At 25.3% G+C, this 20,888-nt stretch overlaps 1 protein-coding gene across 1 annotated transcript in view; it reads right to left on the minus strand.

Annotated features, from left to right (window-relative positions):
- Positions 1-20,582, minus strand: part of LOC112595184 (nephrin-like) — a 57,111-nt gene extending 36,529 nt beyond the window's left edge. The window contains exons 1-2 of the mRNA XM_025340308.1: positions 18,376-20,582; positions 5,376-5,508 (exon numbers count right to left, since the gene is read on the minus strand). The gene's annotated coding sequence lies outside the window, so the exon portion shown is untranslated. The remainder of the gene's footprint in view (positions 1-5,375; positions 5,509-18,375) is intronic.
- Between the last annotated feature and the right edge of the window lie 306 nt (positions 20,583-20,888).

Consider the following 20,888-nt stretch of genomic DNA (forward strand, 5'->3'; position numbering starts at 1 on the left):
TAGGATTGTCAAACGCGCCAAAATTGTTCAATCGATTTATTCAAAACAAATTTTTAGAATTGATTCATGACGGCGATTTATTTATATATTTGGACGATCTAATAATTGCGACTCATATGTTTTCCGAACATTTTACGATGTTAAAAAAAGTTTTTCAATTAGCCGCGATACATAGGTTACAGTTTCGAATAAATAAATGTTTTTACTGTTTTTTTTTTTCGAAATTGAATATTTGGGTTATTTAGTCAAAAAAATGGAATTCGTACAAAACGCATAGACTTTAAGCTCGCTTATCCAATACCAAAAAACCAGATACAAGTTAAGCAATTTTTAGGCTTAGCCAACTATTTTCGTCGATTTATTCCTGGTTTTTCGATAATAACATAACGTCTACAGTATACGGATTTGTAAAGCATGACGCAGTTTTTTTTTTTTTTTTGAGGATGAACAAAATTTTTTGAAATCATTAAAAGTTGTACTTACAGAATCCCCAGAGTTATCTATTTATTCTACAGCTGCCGATACAGAGCAACAATGCAATGCAAGCTCATCTGGATTCAGCGGCTCGGCACAATATTATTGCAATGCCAATAGAAAAATGGATTATTAAAAGCAGTATTTTATTTAAGTCAACGTAAATCTCCAAATGAAGCTAAATTACACTATTTTGAATTATAAAGTTTAGCCGTTGTAAACGCAGTGAAACGTTTTCACGTTTATTTAACAGAAATACGATACATTTTCGAGTCATAACCGATTCTGACACTTTCCGGTTGACATTAAATAAACGCGATATAAATACACGTGTACTGAGGTGGGCAATATTTCTACAAAATGATGGCTACGAAATAATGCACTGTCTGGGTAAAAGAATGCAATATATGTAGATGTACTCGGCAGGTGTCACGATATGCTCGTCTTAGAGACCAATTCGTTCGAATAAACACTTGTCCTTTGTCAAAATATGGATGAGTAATTGTAAAAATCGGAAATAAATTACAAAATAGTGATCTTAAATTTTTCGAACTAGGTAATTGGTTATTTATACAGAAAAGAAAGGTGTATGCTTTTACATTCCATATTAAATGGAATCGAATGTTATAAAAACGTGTTACGATGACATGGCATATATAAGGTTAAATAAAATTGTTGAAATTATTTCACGAGTATATTGGTTCCTAAATAAAAAAGAAAAATTCCATCATTATATAAGTAATTGTTTAAAATGCATTACATTTTCAGTTTCTAGTCAAAAAAAGGAAGGTTTTTTCCACAAAATTTTAAAAGGGGATCGTCCTTTGTCAACTATACACTATAGACCAATCAGGACCGCCGTTAAAGAAAATGATTAGAAATTTTGTAGTAATTTATAATTTTATGAAATTTTTCAAACTTTTTTCTTGCCGTACTATGAAAACTGAAGAAGTAAAGGAACATTTAATTAATTATTTTCAAATGTATTCTAAACTCAAACAAATAGCAAGCAATCGGGATACTGCTTTTACGTTCACCGTATTCAAACAGTTCTTAGAAAATTAATCGATTATTCTGATACTTGTAGTGGCAAGTACATCTAGAACTAACAGTCAAAGTAGGAATAGTGAACAAATCTGTTAAACCAATGTTAGCCAAGTCGACAGTAACTTAAAATAAATGAAACCAAGTAATTAAAAAAGTCAAGTTTGTAATTAATAATAATCTACATTCAGCGACAGGGCAAAACCCAAGTAAATTGTTGTTCGGAGTTAATTAGGTGGGTAGGGTATTGATGAAATACATAGTGAATTAGAAAACGATATGACTGAGGAATTTAACATTAATGATATTAGAGCTAATACTGTGGCGTAGCGTATGACAAAAAATTAAGTGACAAAAAGTAAAACTTGAAACCTAAAGAGGCAAGCCAATCTTATTATAAAGAAGACTATAACGTCATAATAATTAACGTAGAAGTTGTGGTCAGGTGTAATAAATAGTTCATTTCCAGATTTAGAGAATTATATTATGTGCTTAGAAGTCTTAAATAATGATAGATACGCGTTATATGAACGATATCGAACAGTTTCAAATAACACAACGTCTGTTTAAAAGCATAGTCGGGCCAGATCATATGAAACCAAAACCATGGGTTAAGTTAAGTTCAATGTTTATTATTTTTATATTTAGCGGAGAATTAATACTACTACTATATTGCTATGTGTTATAATTATTTTTTGCTTTCTGATATTTACAAGATATTAAATAATGTATATATAATATTTAATAATAATAATATAATTATTATATAATATATTTAATTAACCGAAAAAATCAATTTCAATAAATAAGTACAATATTTTGATATTATCAATTTTTCTTAAAAAAATAATGGACTTACGACAATTTTTGTAAAATGTTTTCTATAGACAATATTAAAATATATAATTTAGGTTCTCAAATTTTTTCGCTAAGTACGAAATTTTTTGAATTAAATAAAATAATAAGAAAATTACCGTCTTTTGTCATATTCAACCTCGATGCGACACCAGAAGGGGTTGAGTGAGACCTTCCAAATTTCGCTAAAATTACTTATTCATGTTATTGAACAAATTAAAAATGGTACTGTGTTAACTTTTCAAAAAAAAATATTCCTCCTATATAAATACTACTGTAAAATATATATATTGTAATATATTTTTTTTTTGTGTCGGACAGAGTATTTGTCAAAAGTATTCAGTAATTGTTCGAGGCGAACAAAAGTCAGAACTAACCGAATCTGTTAGTACTATAGTACTATTATTATTATTATTTGGTTGTGCGAGTCTGTGGACTACGTGCATTATAATTATATAAGTATTGTTAGTTTACAATGATTACATCGACGCGACATAATCAGCCATGAATATGACATGTGTTTAATTATTAAAAAAAAAAAAGAAAAAAAGAAAAAAAAAGAATAAATGCATTAATGAATGACTTATTTTCATATTTTCTTATAACCCTGTTATAAAGAAAATCAAATACATAACATGCAAGTATAATCTCGAGATAAGTCTGAAGAAATAATGTTTATAGAAGTAACACGCTAAATACGCTTGAATTATTTAGTTTTAACATTTGCGAATTTGTATTTTAAAATATTTTACTCGGATAGATAAATAGTTAACGATAAACTCAATATTTTGAAATTTTAAATATTCTTATAACAATTCTCGTTTAGATAATGAACAATGATAAAGCTCAATATGGTGGTTCTATTTTATACCATAATAATTTTATTACGACATAGCACGCTCAATGTAAGGTGGTTTTTACGTTATTGAGGAAGGTAAATGAAAAAGCAAAACACTTGTAATTTTGAATAAGTTATTTTAAAATACATCTCGGAAGGTGATGAAATATATTTCAACATAGCATACAATTTACTTTACATAGCTATGCTTAGTGAATAATATTAAATTGGAAACTTTGGGTTTTGAATTGATATTAATAGTTTCCGGTTGAATGTCAAGCGGTGTACTTTTTCATTAGACGTTGCACCCGAATATTTAGATGCAGTGTGACTTTGAAATTTATACGAAACACGTTATTGAATCAATGGATAAATATAAATATCTTACAGTTAGTTTCATTATAAGACTAATGCAGAATATATATTTATATAGTCGTGATTAATAAAAACTTGTTGACAGCAACTTATAATATGAAAGAATTCTTCAATTTTTGGTTTAACTTTAAAAAAAAGAAATTTAATCATATTATGGTGTATTAAGTTAAATGAATTTATTTACGACAGTGGTACCAGGCGGTCTATATTGTTTTTTATTAGAATTACATATAAGTAGTTTACATAATTTAAACACGAGTTGTTATATTTCAATAAATGGAAACGTCTAATAAATTATTAACTGATGAATTTTGTGATAGAAAAATATATAAAATATTCGGAACGCTCATAATTACGTATAATTATACGATAATATAATTTGTATGTAAACAATTTTCATTTATACCATCGATTAATAAAAAGACTAGTATCGTTTAATGTTCGAAATTTGACTGGAAAAACGGTTTTAATTATAAAACCAATGGGCTCTAAAATATTGCAATTTTTAACACACACGCAGCTCAGAATCGGTATTTGCGTTTTAACTCATTTTATTGTCATATCATGAACGGGAAGGGGGAGACAGGTATTTTATTTCAAATTTTAACAAAATTTGTAATTTTTCATTAAATTAGATATTTAAATAAAAAATATCGATTTTAATTATTTGTTAAAAAAACGTTATTCGTAATGAGTTGAAATTCATCTTTACGTTTATTTCATAAAATTATATTACAATTATTGATATATAATGCGATTTAAAAAAAAAAAAAATATTGGTTCAACTTACTATATTAATGATAGAAAAATAAATTTAAAAACTCAATATAAATAAATAATATAATTTTCGTATATGTATATACATATACAACGATTTATAATTTAATTCAAATTCAACGCATATATTATCATATTCCCGCGACTCATTCAATTACAATGTATAATTGATACCTAATATTCAGCAAAATAACTTTGCCAGTTGTTTTCCTTTAATTATTCAAATTCTAAGTTTTGTAGATTTTAAGAACACCTGTGTCGATACAAGCTTCTATTTTTTTTTAAATAAAAACTCACCTTTTTAACTATAAATTATTAAACGATGATTTTATTAATTAATGTTTATGTACTTAAATATATTAAAATCAATTAGTATTTCTAAATTATTAAATTTTATGTAGGTACTCTATCGACTATCTTATTTAAAATAATATTTTAAGATGATGGATTTTAAAAAATATGAGTTATTTAATTACTATAGTAACTAAGAATAAGTAATATTATATTACGTATTAGTATTTTATAATTCGTCAGTCAAAATTTTGAAGTATATGGTACGCATTTGATCAAGTATTTCACTTATTTTATATTCGGTGTAATACCAAAATTAAAAATTATTCTCCACATAAATCTCTTGTATATATTTTTGTATAATAATTTTCTACTAGGTATATATTGGATTTGGAATTTAATTAAACTAGTTGAATGCCTTAACTTGTGTAAGGTTAATAATATGTTATCTTCCATGGCAACATATTTTATAACATTATATATTGTATGTTACGGACTGTTATCATCCGTTAACAGTTAGTTAGTTGTCAGTACTCAGTAACGGTTCGTGCCGTGAGGGTCTTTCGAGTATATAACGTTTTAAAGAATATACAAGTGTTAATAACGGATTGATTCTTGTTGTTTATACCTTGTAATGTATCTATTACACTTGGAAGTTTTATCCTCACTAGTTTTATTTATCAGATAATAGATGAGCTTTTTGTTGTTAATAATTGCTTACCTATAGATAGGATAGTCTTGTCCTCTATACCAAATTATTAAAATCGGCGATTCTGTTGAATTCTTGATAGTTTGAACGTTACACGGAAGTTCAGCTTTATCACCCAAGACTGCGTCAACACGTCTAACATTTTCTGTAATAATAAAATAACATGAAATAATGAAAATAAATTTTATAAATATAAATTTATAAGATAAAAATATTATCAAACAGTTTGTTGTATTTACAATTTATTTTTTTTATTTAACACTTTTAAGTTTGATAAAATACACCTTATAATCATAAATATAAACTTGTATGGTTTTATTTAAAAGTTAAATTGTTAAATTTTAATTTTAATTATGTTTAGTGTATTAATAAACCCATGAGCAAAGGTACATCTTCCGTTTGGCAATAAAAATAAGTAAAATACATTATTGAAAAAATAAATAAAAACATTATTTTGGTTATTTTATTGACTCGTGGGAAATGTATAAAATTACTTAAACTAGTGAGTTCATACGTCATGCTGCGAGTGTTTAAAAATTATTTTACAAATTTAAAATCTCTCTACAGAGATTTTCTACAAACGTAATTTGTATGCCAACGATATAGGAACATAAAAACTGTTATGAACTTATGACTAGTGTCTACATAATGGTGCAAACTATAATGAAACTAATGTATTATTTGTGTTTTATACTATTTTATCATTTTTTTTTTTAAATTTTAAATTTTAAATGTTTAACTTATTTTCTGGACATATTGCGTATTTTGTGAATGGTAAAAAATAAGTGAGGGATGTAATTAAACCTGGTAATATTTATTTGATGTATTTTTTTTTTTTTTTTTACTTATAATATTTAATTAACAAGTAAAATGTACTTGATTGTCACCATATTATGATGAGAAAAAATTGAATAGTGTAGTTCATTTAAATACATTTTTTTTTAAATTATTAAACACAATAAATGTATGTGCGCACTAGTCGTTTTTATTTATTTTGTGTAACTAACGTATGTATACTGTATATTGTTAATATGAAATATTATAATAATGATTAATGAGTATTATTACAGAATTTAGCATATGTACTAGGTAGTTTTCAATGTGTCACAGCTAATTGAGTATGAAATATTTAATTTGTATTAATGTTCTACAAAATAAAGCCACTAGGTTAGTTATTTTTATGTAATTAATAATAACTAGTATCTACCTATTGCAACTGAAATAATGTAATGACTAAAAATAAACGTATTTATTTAAACTAAAAAATTACAAAATTTACCAGTTAGAATTTCTTATTTTTAAAATTTGAATGATTCATTAGTTAATATTATAACCATATTATTATTAATGTTATTTTTGCAGGAATATTTAATATGTATTGATAAATATATAATAATAACTAAAAGTGTACTACTATGCTGAAATAGTATAGAGTAGTCTATTAAATTATTATATTAATATGCTTGTTAAATGTTATCATAATAAGAAGGATTATAGAATTTACGTTTATCTATTAAAAACAATGGTTAATACCTATCATTCCAAATATAAATTATTATTATTTATAATTTATTTTATGTACTTATATATTATATGTCGTATACATATAAATATATGTAATTATGTATACAATTTAAATAAAACTTTTTTATGGTAAGTAAATGAAAAAATATGTTAATTAATATAATGGTTAAAAATGAATATAAAATACTCAATTTATTTAATAATAATATAATAAAATTAATTAATTACATAAAACACAATGTAGAATAAAGCCCAAAAAAAAAAAAAAAAATCCATGAACAAACATGAAATTGTAAAATTTGGTAACATGATCATTGAAGAGAAATCCGTGAAATAGTAGAATTCAGGAGTTTCCCAAATCACAATTTAAATGTAAAAATTACATACACATACTGACATACATACATATTTATAAACTGATGGCATACAACTCATTTAAGAAGCATTGAAAATCATCATATTTTCGATCTTGGATAACTTAACACTATCATCAACAGTGAACAACTAAATATTCTTAACTAAAAAATGGACCATTTAAGTACATACCGTAAAATAATTTATATAGATAACTAATACAGTCGAACTTGTTTGACTCAAAGTGGAAATTACTAGACAATAATATATGATAACCAAGAAATTAAAAAAAAAAAACACAAATAGAAATTTAAAATATTATTTAAGTAATTACATAGCACGTGTTTTAATTTAAACATTACAAACAAAAATATAAAAAAAAAGTTATTTAATAAACATGTCTAATTGAAATGTAATAAAACGCTAAAGATAGTAATAGCGTATCATTTTGACTATATTTTGGATAATAAATAAATAAAACATTTATTACTGATTTTAATGAATTAAAACTTTAAATTATTCACAAAATATTTAAGTTAAATATGATTTTTTACATTACTTAAATTTAAGAACCCAAAGTAGGTTCAGCGGAAGAGTTCGAGGTATCAACGATTTTAATTTGATATAAAGCTTAACATTCATATGGGTTTTTAGTTATTGGGATACTCAGAAATTAAAAACAGAATAACAAACGGAGTCTCGTCATTTAAGTTTTCCACAAAATAAACTTAAAATCAGAGATACCTACTGAACATCATTAAAAAACAAACAATGAAAGCATGGCCAATTAAAAGAATAACTTTTTTTATTACCTACTTTTTAAATAAATACAAGAATATAAAAATTAACATAAAAAAATGAAAATATCTTACTGATATTAACAAACGAGACAACGTAATTATCACTTGAATCAAAGTAGGACACACGCATCTATCACACTTCTATCTAATAAACAAATAACCGGCTCCAGTTTAAAACTCATGTAATATAAAATCTTTCAATTAAATTACTTAATTATCAACTAGTCTAAATACTCCGAAGGACGCAACATTTTAAGTTATCTATAATTTCTGCAGTAAGCATTTAACGAAAATACTATCATATCAATAAATATAAATGTTTTTACAAAATATAATCAATCCATGAAAGTATGTAAAAATTGTAGATATTATCATTTGAATTAAGATAATGTAACTCATAATTGACATGCTTACAAACGTAGGTTGAAAACTTACCATTAATGTTAAAGCCTTAGAAAAAGTAAATAATATATCGTACATTGTACATATTTAAAATAGATATAATATGAATAAAAACATATTGAAACTTAATTGACAAAATTTTAGTAACCTTATTTTTGTTTCTGAAAAATATTACGCCTAGTATATCATGTATATTGTACATTTTAAAATGCATGAGCTATTGCCTTTTAAACTTATCAAATAATTGTGTTCATTCGTAACATTTTTAATTAAATAAAAAATAATGATAATAATATCACGGGTAGAAATTTAAGTACCTACCATTTTCTATTTAATGTAATTTAAATATTAAATATCAAACGGTATATAGGTTTATTTAAATCCATAAAAATATGATATACGAGAGAAGAATAGTTTATTTGTTTAGATAAAGCATTGTTAATCTATTTGACTTAATTTATACTTTAGTATCAATAGTATAAAACGATTTTTGTATATTATCTATTATTGTAGTTGTATCAAAGAGTATATTAATATTCTTAAAATCAAATAGATTTACTGTTAATTGTTAATTTGATCATTTTTATTACCTATAATGCTAATTTTATAAAAATTTAATAATATATCTAGTGATATACTAAAAGTTTTATTTAGTTTACGGTTATATACATCATACCTATGTATCTATTTATAGAAATGTTTTCAAATATTTTATTTTATATTTTATATCGTAAAAATTTTGTTATTTAATATATTAATTATTAACCAAAAATTATTTAAAATTATTTTCTGATATATTATCTGAGGCGTAAGTTACAAATTAAATTAAATACTTCTTTTTTTTTGAATACTTATATTTACTATTTTATTGTTATCTTGTTATCATGATTGTATTATCGTGGTAGTTTAAAATGAATTTAAATATTTCGAACATTTTGGATTTTACGATTAATATTTTTTAGATTACAAAAAAATAACTAAATCCGTTAGAAGAAAAATTGAAATAAGAAAATTAACTAATGCCCTTCTATGTTATGTCTCTAACCATATAATTCATTCTGGACTCAAATTGAAAACCATGCACAAAGAAGCTCAACTACATTACAAACGCTTCTACAGTCGTCTAATCTGACCCTAATCCTCTTGTCAAAAATCTCATAGTGCCTACAATTTCCGGTAATCTTCCAAAACGTCTCAAATGTAAATGAAACCGTATTCTGCTTATTGCTTTAAATACCAATTAAAAATTAAATAAATAGTTTTGAATGTACAGTTTTTTTTCTGATATAAATTGTGCGTTATATATATATACATATATTATGTATTGTGTATTTTTTGAATGAATAAATTTTGAATTTTGTCGAATTTGAAATTTAAAAATCTATAAAAAAAATTTGCTTAAGTTAAATAAGTATTTTTGATATTTTAAAAATTGCTGTAACAGCTACTTATATGGATTAAGTTGTAAAAAAAAAAAAAACCCCAAAATGTAAAGTATTAATTAATAGTTTAAAAAAGCTAAAATATTTTAAAAATTATCTTATAGTTAAAAGCTGTTATCATCAATATGTTGTAAAAATTTTAAGTCTATCGGGTTATTAAAAAAAAAAAAAAGGAAATAAATGTTATAAAACAGGAATATGTTTAAATATTTTCATTTTCCTGCTGTTTCTTGTTAGTTTTTTTTATCAAATTATTAAGAGAATAGTGTATAGAATTTTATATGACCTTTAAAACATTAATTAGGTCAAGTTTACTACCAATGACCTTCCTGAATGTTAAGAATTTAAACAAATAATTGTTCCTGTACATTTTGTGATGTCGAATATATTATACACAAAAATAACATTATCGTAACACGAAATAATTTTTCTACTCGGAGTATAAAATAGAAACTATTTAAGAAATATATTTAAAGAACCATTCATTATATATTTAATGGACTTTATTTACTAAGTTCTATGATTAAAATAGCATTTTTATTAATACATATTATGTTATTTTTAAATTTAATGCAAAGAATAAACTTTTTTATGATAATGTATTGCAATTCGAATATCAAATAATACTTCTAATTTTCTAAATTATATAACTATTGTATATTATTTATTATTTTTATCAAAATATTATAAGGCTTGTAATATTACAAGTTATATTATATTGATATATTTTGAATAAAAAATAAATAATAAAAAAAATTGTACGTGATTAGGAAAATATATATTGCATATTGCTATTTTTTGTAAATAATATTAACATCAAAGCATAATAACTTTTTAAGATAATTTTTTTGTTAAATGATTCAAGAATTTTAAAGGAATTATCGTCTTAAAATTCATGTCTGTGTATGCCTATGTAAATAAATATTGAAATAATCTAGTTTATAATAACTTACAATAATATTGATAATATTATTAGATGTATTCCAATTCAAACTATTTTATAATAAATTGACACTAACCTTTAAATTACAATAACAGTATTATTAAAGAATTATTCAAAAAAATTAAATTCATGCAAGAACTATGTCGATGTATTTATGCGGTTAAGTATTGCCTGTATCATTACGTTTATGTTCAGAAAAATTGTATTTAGTTTTATAAGTACTCCTTGATTTTTAGTATTCTGGGTCAAATCAATGGATTTCAATTGAACATCATACAATTACGTGCAATGTATTTCTCTTATTAATAGGAATATTTTAATTTTTCTGTCAAAGGTACATCTACTTTTCCACCAGACATTATTTTTTTTTCCTTCGACTTCCCTTCTCGATAAATATAATTTTTCAAAGACACTCCTACAATATTATTTATTTTTACCGTAAAATTCAAAAGAAATGTTAATCAATATTATAATCATACATAAGAGCTGTAATTTATTTTTTGTACGGGCTCTCATCTATTCGACGAATGTATAATAAATACATATGTACCGTGTATCAAAAATAATAATAAATAATTAGTGATAGGCTATTAAATATATTAAATATATTTGCACATATTTTAAAACGAATTTTTTAGGTAATTACTTAATAGTGATACTTATTTTTATTTGGATTTTCTATGTTATATTAATTTTAAAACACATATTATATTGACAAATATGTATTAAAGTTATAATAATAAAAAATAAATTGGATTTTAAAATATTTAAAAATATGCATTTTTAGTATTAGCCCTTAAAAAATTATATTGGCGTATTATCATTTATCCAATGCAGTTTATTAATAGTTAATACATTTTAATTATATTTAAATTTTTTTATTTGCATTTATCTTTCGTTTCTTGGCAGCAAATTAAGTTACTTAATTCACATATATGTTAAAATATGAACGCTCTTTAAAATATAAATTGAGAAACAGGATAATTAATGTATAATAGAGTTTAAACTGTATAAAGAGACAATTGTATCGTACTATCCTCAACGATGCTACATTTAAAAAGCAGATCTTTAAATCATTCCCGATGATCCAAGAATTGAGTCAATGCATGGTAGATTTAATTATAAGAAAGTATTCAATTCGCAAAAAATAAGAGTCATTTCATTAATTTTAAATTTGTAACACAAATACTTCTTTTTTATAGTAAAACATATTATTAAACCTAATTAGTATTAAAAAAAAAACAACTATACTATAGAGTATGGTTAAAATAATGCTGAATTATATTTTGTATTTATCCATACATGATTAATATTTGAATTTATTTTCTATTATTACCTAATGAAATAATTTAAAATCATCAAAAAAAAAATTAAGGTGTTAATAATGTTAAAAATGTTGAATGAAACTTTTTTTTAAATATAATTTATTGAACTTAGCTTTACTTTATAAATAAGTATTTGACCTTTATATTATGATAGTGAAAACAGTATTTATTAAACTTTTCAAACAACCGTTAACGATGCGTAAAATTATGAAACAAGTTTTTTATATTTTAAGTATGAGAATTCTTAACTTATAATTTGAACTCATATTGAACTTTTAAAAATATAATATGTAGGAGACAGAATTTTCATATACTTTTAATTGCAGAAAATATGCCAAATAACTTATCATTTTTTTTTAAACTATTTTACGAGTATATGCCCATGCGTATAATTAATTATATAGCACAATTTAAAATCACTATAAATAATTTCATAAAACTATAAAATATTGGTGTTATCATTTGGTCAAATAAAAAATACTTTCATATTATTTTTGATTTAATTTTTATTGTAATGTATTTTTTTTTAAATTTTAAATGCAAATCAAGTTTAAAATTATGATTATAATATGATAATATATATTGTTTAAAAAATTATAAATAAGGCACATCCATCGATAGGATATTATTATTAAGCATTATGTCACTATAAACAAGTATAATATATTATATAACTACGTTTTATTATAAAATAATACGAAACGAGTAAAATATGTTTGTTTACCTTGTTACCTCATTAAAATGTTAAATAAATTAATATATCACATAAAGATTAAGATAAATTCACCACGGTTAACAATTACCATCAAGTGATTTTCAACATAAATTTTCGTATATATAGGTACATACAAATATTACAAATCTAAATAATTGTTTTATAACGAAACAGAAATAATAATATTTATTAGAGAGAAATATTATGTAAATATTATAATTGAATAAACAAGACAATTATGTAAAATATGATAATAAATTATTATACTAGAAAATAGTGTTTTAGGATTTAGGATATATATGTGTACATGCCTACCTTAAGTAGCTTCAAATAAATTATAATTGAATACAAATTTGGGAAATTTCCATATACTCAGATGTAATATAGTGCAATATAGTCATATATAAATAGTATATAGTATATACTCAAGTATAATATATAACGTATTTAAATGTAAATCTATAATTTTATCGTAGAATGTCTATACATGTATTACAATGCAAATGCATAATTAAGATATTAGTTTAAAAAATTATAATTTTCTTTAAGCCAATACTATCCAGTACAATTCGATGGTATTCAAGAAATTATACAATCTATAAAAGTTAGCAAGCCGTAGATAGAATCAAGAACACAAAATTAAAATAGCATTAGATGTATCAACATAGTTTTGCCATAAATCCAATTATAATGTGACACTTAGTAGTAAAGCGAACGATCGTTAGCTCTTTATTTAAAATCTGATAAACCTTTTCAATAAATATAGATTTGTGGTTCCTCAGAGAAGAGTTTAGTTTTAGTATTTGAGTAGAAATAAACCTCATCAAAGCGATGACACAAGAATTTATACAATATTGCGAGTAAATCGTTATAGTAATCATCAACTGTTTTATTCAAATTTTAGATTTATTTAATGCAGTTTATTATACAAGGATTATACAAGCATCTTTTGTATAAATACATAGGTACATGTCTATATCAAAGAATTATAATACAAACGTGTTATAGGTACATATGTACCGATTTATTTAAGTTCTTTATATTGAATAATTATTGAAAAAAAAAAGAAACTGAATAGTTATTTTGTCATAACAATAAATGGACAAAAATATTATACGTATAAGACGTTTTTACGATATTTGTTTTCAACACTCTATATATGTTTAAAATGATATGGGATGATGGATCTCGTGTGGCGAAATGTCGTTGGTATAATAAAATAAATTGCACAGGTATGTTTTATGTGTACAGGGATATATAAATAATAAGCATGAATATCGCATTTTGTATATTTTACCTTTTGTGTTTGTTAAACATTGGAATAAGATGGCTTACGTAACCGTCTGTTGCTTTTCGGATACGCTCCAAATGCTTAGTCAACACTCAACAGGATTACCTTTCTAGACCAAATGCCAAGTAGAGAGGCTAAGGGTGATTCGAATTAAAATAGATCACCTAGATCGGTTAAATCTATTATCTATTGAAATTGCGAGTTTTTGTTTAATCATTTAAATGAAAACATTAAACTTTTAGACAAGGATTTCTTGTTATTAGACAAGAATTTAAAAAATAAATTTTTTAAAGCAGCACAAAATTGAGTTGAATTAATAAATAAGACTTCTTCTTGGACATAATAAGTATTGTATTCTAAGTATTTTTAAATTTATTATCTAAATGGTTAAATCTTGAAAATTTAAAATAAATTGTCTTTATTATAATTACACCTTTTCACACATTATACAAGTATCTCAAAGAGATTTAAAAATTTAAAAAGTAAAGACAATGCATTAATAGTGTATATTATAGATAAAAAAATTGAAAAAAAAACCGTCTAAAATAAGATATTTATAATTTATAATTAGTTTATAAATATGCATATACATACGTATGTTAGAAGATGATAAAAAAGAGATAGGTATCTAAATTGCATTTCAAAAGTTTTTTCAAAAATCATTAGCTTATTTTATTCTTTTGTTTTTCATTAAATTGACAATTATCTCATTAAATAGATACTAAAATATTAATATTTTATTAAACGAAATCAATTATTACCTTTTTGTTTATAGAGCTTATCAACTTTAATACAATTAACAAGTATAAGAACATTTATAAAATTTTGATTCTTCTAACATATAAGTTATAAAATAAAAACTAAACAATTTTTAACATTTAAAATATCTATAAATATAGCTTAAAATTAGACTAAATATTTAAAAAATTAGGTTTTGTTTGACGAATTATCAATTATAGTGAAATATTTCTATGGTTAATATTTTTTAAATAATAAAAATAACCGTTTAAGGATAAATCATTATTTTTACTTTTAAATATCTATTGACGTCTACACTTGAATTTCTCTATCTTTAAACGAAACTTTTTTTAATTTAAATTTTTCAGTAAAGAAACTTATGAAAATATTATATTACATTTTCGGGTATTATGTGTTAAAATAAATTTTGTTATAAATTAAAATCTATAAAATAATTTACATATTTTACCCAATATTTTATTAATTTTGATAAATTATATATAATTTGAAAAATTAACATTTAAAAAAAAAATTGACCATACATAGGTATACGTAATTTCTTATTCTTTAATTATGGTAAAAACAATTAGATAATGAAAAGTTTTATATCAAATTTTTAAGATTTCTTTTATTGTAAGAAAAATGTTCAATTTAAAATATTAATTTATAAACATCTAACACAAAAAAACCCAAAATATATTAAAAACTATGTCATGTCTAGAAAATTTTAATATAAATATTTATTGAAAAATTCAAATTTCTATGTTATTAATTTTCACAAGAATAAAACAAAAATAAATTTTATTAAAAATTGGTTTTTCGTAAAAATTTCTATTTTCCTTAAGTTTTTTTTTTTTTTTAATTTGAACATTTTCTACAACTTCTAGCAAGATAGAATTTTCTACCAGAAATCTTGTTAAGTGGTTTTACCATTTAAATCAGGGTTGAAACGTATAATACGGTATAGTATAAAACACGTATTATACATACGTATAAAACGTATAAATCGTATAGTATAAAACACATAATTATATACATTTTATACATTTTATACCGTATAAAAAAAAATCCCTAATAAACAAGTAATAAATAATAAATATATTTTAATATAAATTTATAATTTAAAGTTTAAATTTAAACTAACAAATAACAATAAAATAAGGAAATATAAATTATATATAGACATTTGTGGTACCTATTATTCATCTATTATTAACTATTGTCTATTATGTTATTGAAAACGTATTTATAATAAAATTAAAAATATTAAAACCATAGTACTTGTGATATTTATAACACTTGATATTTATTATTTTTGTACTATTAATTATTTAAATTTATCACAAGATATTAAGTAAGTATAGTATGTTATTTAACATTATATAGTTCAGTGTGTGTCTTGTTCTCGTCGCGTTCGTACAAAATATACAGGCACAATATTTCAAAATTTAATTTGTTACAAAAAATTTAAATTAAACAAAAATGACTGGTCGTCCAACACACAATGGATGGGATGTTAATTATATGCGAAAAATATTTTTTTATAATTATATATAATATATTTATTATTTTTATATTACCATTAATCATTATTATCTAATGGCTAATATATATATAATTTTATTTTTTACGAATTATAAAAATTAAAAACCTAATTTATTACTTGAAATATGAAGAGTATTTACTATTTTTAATTTTTAAGAGTTAATTTCAAAAACAAAACATATTATACGTTTTATACGTAGGGTATTATACATGTAACGTATAAAACGTTTTATACACGTATATTACCAACCCTGATTTAAATGCTTTAAAAAAGTTACACTTATACACAAGCGCGCGCGTGGGTGTGTGTGATTGTGTAAAAATAATCAAAAATGATTTTACTCAAGATTTACTACACTTTAGAAAATAATTTATTATATTTAAACCTGATAATGATCTCTTGGGAGCACCTATATATAAAATATGTATAGGTATATATAGATATTATGGAATATAGATACACCATAATTATTATTTTGCGTTTATAGAGTGCTGATAATATATACAATTAGTTCTAACTTCTAAGGCATTTAAATTACCCATGATTCACAAGTGAGAGAAAATTAAACAAGAAATTTACTGAAACACATTGATGCAAATATTATCCATAATTGTCTTTATGTTCTTGATATTCAGAACTAAAGAAATAAAAAAAATTATATTATTGTTGATTAATTGAAACCATAACTTTATAATAAATTAGAACAATACTTGTTACTAATACCAATCATGTAGTTATATTATTTACTCACAAATCAACATACTCTACATTTCTTCTTTTTTTTTTTTATCTAATTTATAAGTTTGATTAGTATAAAATTAAAAATGTTTGAATATTCTTACCACGTTTTTTTGTCATACTAATTTTAATCCAGCGTACTTGAATAATTACCCCGGTAATTACATTTTATATTTCCAATAAAGTTTTCAAAATATTTTAATTATAAAATAATTATCGACTTGATAAGATTTGAACTAATTATTTTATACTTTTTTTTTGTTTATAAATCGAAAAATAAAATAACAGTTCTTATAATATGTCACAATATTGGTCACTAAGAACCCGGAGTAAACACATACACAATACACACGTGTTCCAACTTCCAACCTTACAAACAAATCTTACACAAAAATCCTACTGATCCTATTCACAGCTTTAGTTGTCGCGCTTAAAATAAGAAAAAAAAGATGATATTTTATACGGACATTAAATAATAAATAACTTTCTTTATAAATTAAAATTCTTTTTAATGGAGTAAACCAGCACCATGGCTATTTTTCTCAATAGAACTAATAATGTTAAATACTAACAGAAAATAAAATTACTTGACAGTAATGCACCTTGGCCATGTTTAGCTATCAGTTATTGATTTGATGCGTGGCAAATGCATCCAGTGCTACAATATTCAAAAAAACTCGAGCTCGTTTATATTTATACGATTTAAGTTGGGTCAAATGAACTAATACAATCTTATAACAGAATTAATATAAATGTTAATACATTATAAGCATTTCATTATGCTTAAGTCTCTTCTTAACTTTTAAACATGTCAATGAAATTGAAGACTTTTTACAATATGGTACCTAACGCAAATGAAACTATAAAAATAGGTAATTATAAGGTTATTATTATACTTTGAATGTTTCTAAATATTAATGAAATATAATAATACAAATGATGACCTTGTATACCTAATAATATTTTTTAATAAACTGATACTTTTTATCCCCAAAATTAATTAGATGCCCTACTCGAGTAATAATTATTTTTAAAATTACTAATTTAAAATCTCGAATCTTATTGAAAAGACTAAGAATTTAAAAATTAATTTTTGAAACCGTACGCCAGAAAGGTGGCGGACTGTCCGTAATTTTTATAACTGATAACGTTGTGTTTTCAGTATATTTAACATGTTAATAAAAATATACGTACAAGATATTGGGTGAGGGATCAGCATTGTCAATGCGTCGGCCAGGTGTGTTCGTGCTTCTGTGTTCAAAAATGGAAGAATTGTTCGCATACACAGGTTGTGGCATAGAGTCAACCACCACCGGCGCGTTGACTCGTAAAAGCGGCGATCGTAATAACGAATTGTGCCCGGAAAACGGCGACACTCGATTAAGTGATCGATGGACGGGGGTAGGGGGGATAAAGGCTGGAAGCCCTGTAAAGGCTCTTTTGAGTGCACCGTTGTTGCACACGTCTTATCTGCAATTGGCAAAGCGTTCGTTACCTCGAATACTTTCGGCTGTTGTCATAGACCTTATATAAGGTCTATGGCTGTTGTTTTCGTTCCGACACGGCTGCGATGATTCGACACCCGGTATCGCGTATCAGTCAGAACGCGTCCTGGTCGTCTTCCCGCTTTTCGGCGCTTCTAGCTTTAGTGATGATTCACTCTAGATTGATTATCGTCATCGTCGTTTAGTTCCCGGCAATCATTGGCGACGTTAATGTATGTCATCAGTCTTCGTATTGTTCAGTTTTGGGTATTAACAATTTAAAATATGAAATAACACGGCTGTTCTACACCGATTTTGTACATATTTGTATGTTACTGCCGAATCGATTTATCAGTTTCATATTTCAGTCATTATCGGTAATCTTTATGTTTTTTGGTGGCGGTCCGTACTGTTCTAGTTTATTTGTTGCATATTCTAATGTCTGTGATATTTTTATGTTTTTAAAACCGAATATATATTTATGTTATGTGTTTCCATTCACTGTTCTCTGATCAATTGGTTGATTCTAATGTTAGTGGCTTTTTTTTTCATGACTTTACCTTTCATGGCTCTTACTGAGACAAATTGAATACGAGGCATTCACCGTATTTTCTTCTATATTTTCGTCTTCGTCTTCGTATTGTTCAGTTGTAAGTATTAACAATTTAGAAGATGAAATAACACTGCTGATCTAGACCAATTTCGCACAATGTATGTATACCCAATTGTCGGACCGAGTAATCCCCATGATTCCCCAGAACCCAATTTGATTGTCGAAAATTGCATCAAACTGCCTGCATTTTGTATGCGTTGGTACGGATTCCTTAGTCTTGTCTTTTTTTTTAAACTGGGATCTTTTAATGGCCACGATAAAGACCGTTTTACTAAGTGTATGTATGTGTTTGTTCCGTAACATTTTTAACACGTATGTAATTCTTACACTTCTTTAGTCAAGATGTCATTATTATTTGTATTATTGTACTAGTTATTTTAACTATTACAGTACCTATATTATCAGTATTATTGTTGTTCGCTGATGAGGCTCTTCGTAAACAGTTAGCACAGATGACTCGTACTTTCAAGTAGGGTAATAATATAACAATAATGTTTGGTATTAGAATCAGTCTACGGGATGTTTTCAAGAATTATAAAAATTATTCAAAGTACCAATCAGAGGCGGACGTCTCAACAACGACAATGATTAATAATAATACTCATAAAAAAAAAAAAATGACGGGAAGAAAATTTACGTTTACACAGTATCGATAAAAATTACAATAATTACGCCCATAATTAGGTCACGGGCCGCACAAATACAATTTAGGTAACAATAATGCAGATACGACCGTGATAAGAGCTGAACGATAACACGCCGGTTATCGCGATGTTGACTGGCGTTGGTAACACGACGGATCAGCGGGGCGACGACTCCGTGTCCCGACCGACAGCACGTCAAAACGACACGATACGCGTACAACAGCACAATATCACGAAATAATTACTTATGGGTACTACGAGAACCACCTATAGTGTCGTACGAGGCGGTGGAATCCTCCATGGTGTACCAGACCAAGCCGTTGGACACATGACAGCGTTGAACAGTTACACGGTCGTCAGCGAGACACGCCGATCGGTCGCACGCTCGGACACAGACCACGTGACGATTACGGCGCCGGACGAAAAAAACGCTGGTTTCACGCGCTCAAAAGTAATCCGGACTTGAAGACGGAAGCGGGCTTGACTACGCCAAAACTGAAAACACACGACGCGATATGTTCGGTAAAAGATCGCATCGGCGCAAGGCGTACACTGTACACCCGTTCACCGATTGCGTGACGAGCAGCGGACGCGGTGCACCACGGATTTGTCGGATGGCGGAAATACTGAAATACGGCGGAACGAAGACAACGACGACGAACAGCGGGGGGGCGACCACCGGAAGCAAGATCGCCATTCGCTCGCCGGACAGTTACCGTCGGCTATCGCCGCCGGTCGTCACCGCTAACGACGTAATAATATTATAACATTTTAATCATTTTATAACCGTTGACGACCGGTCTGGATTTGGGCGCAAAGGTTATCGCACGCCATCTGTTTATCGCGGGAACGGCCGGTGTGTGAGTCGCGAACATTAATTATTATTATTACCTGTTTATATTTTTAAATATATTATATACCTAGGTATAGAAAAAAAACCCATAATATTATGTTATTGTGAAATTC

The sequence above is a fragment of the Melanaphis sacchari genome, unplaced genomic scaffold (genome assembly GCF_002803265.2).
Source record: "Melanaphis sacchari strain LSU unplaced genomic scaffold, SCAv2.0 Contig25_pilon_pilon, whole genome shotgun sequence".
NCBI classification, from domain to species: Eukaryota; Metazoa; Arthropoda; class Insecta; order Hemiptera; family Aphididae; genus Melanaphis; species Melanaphis sacchari.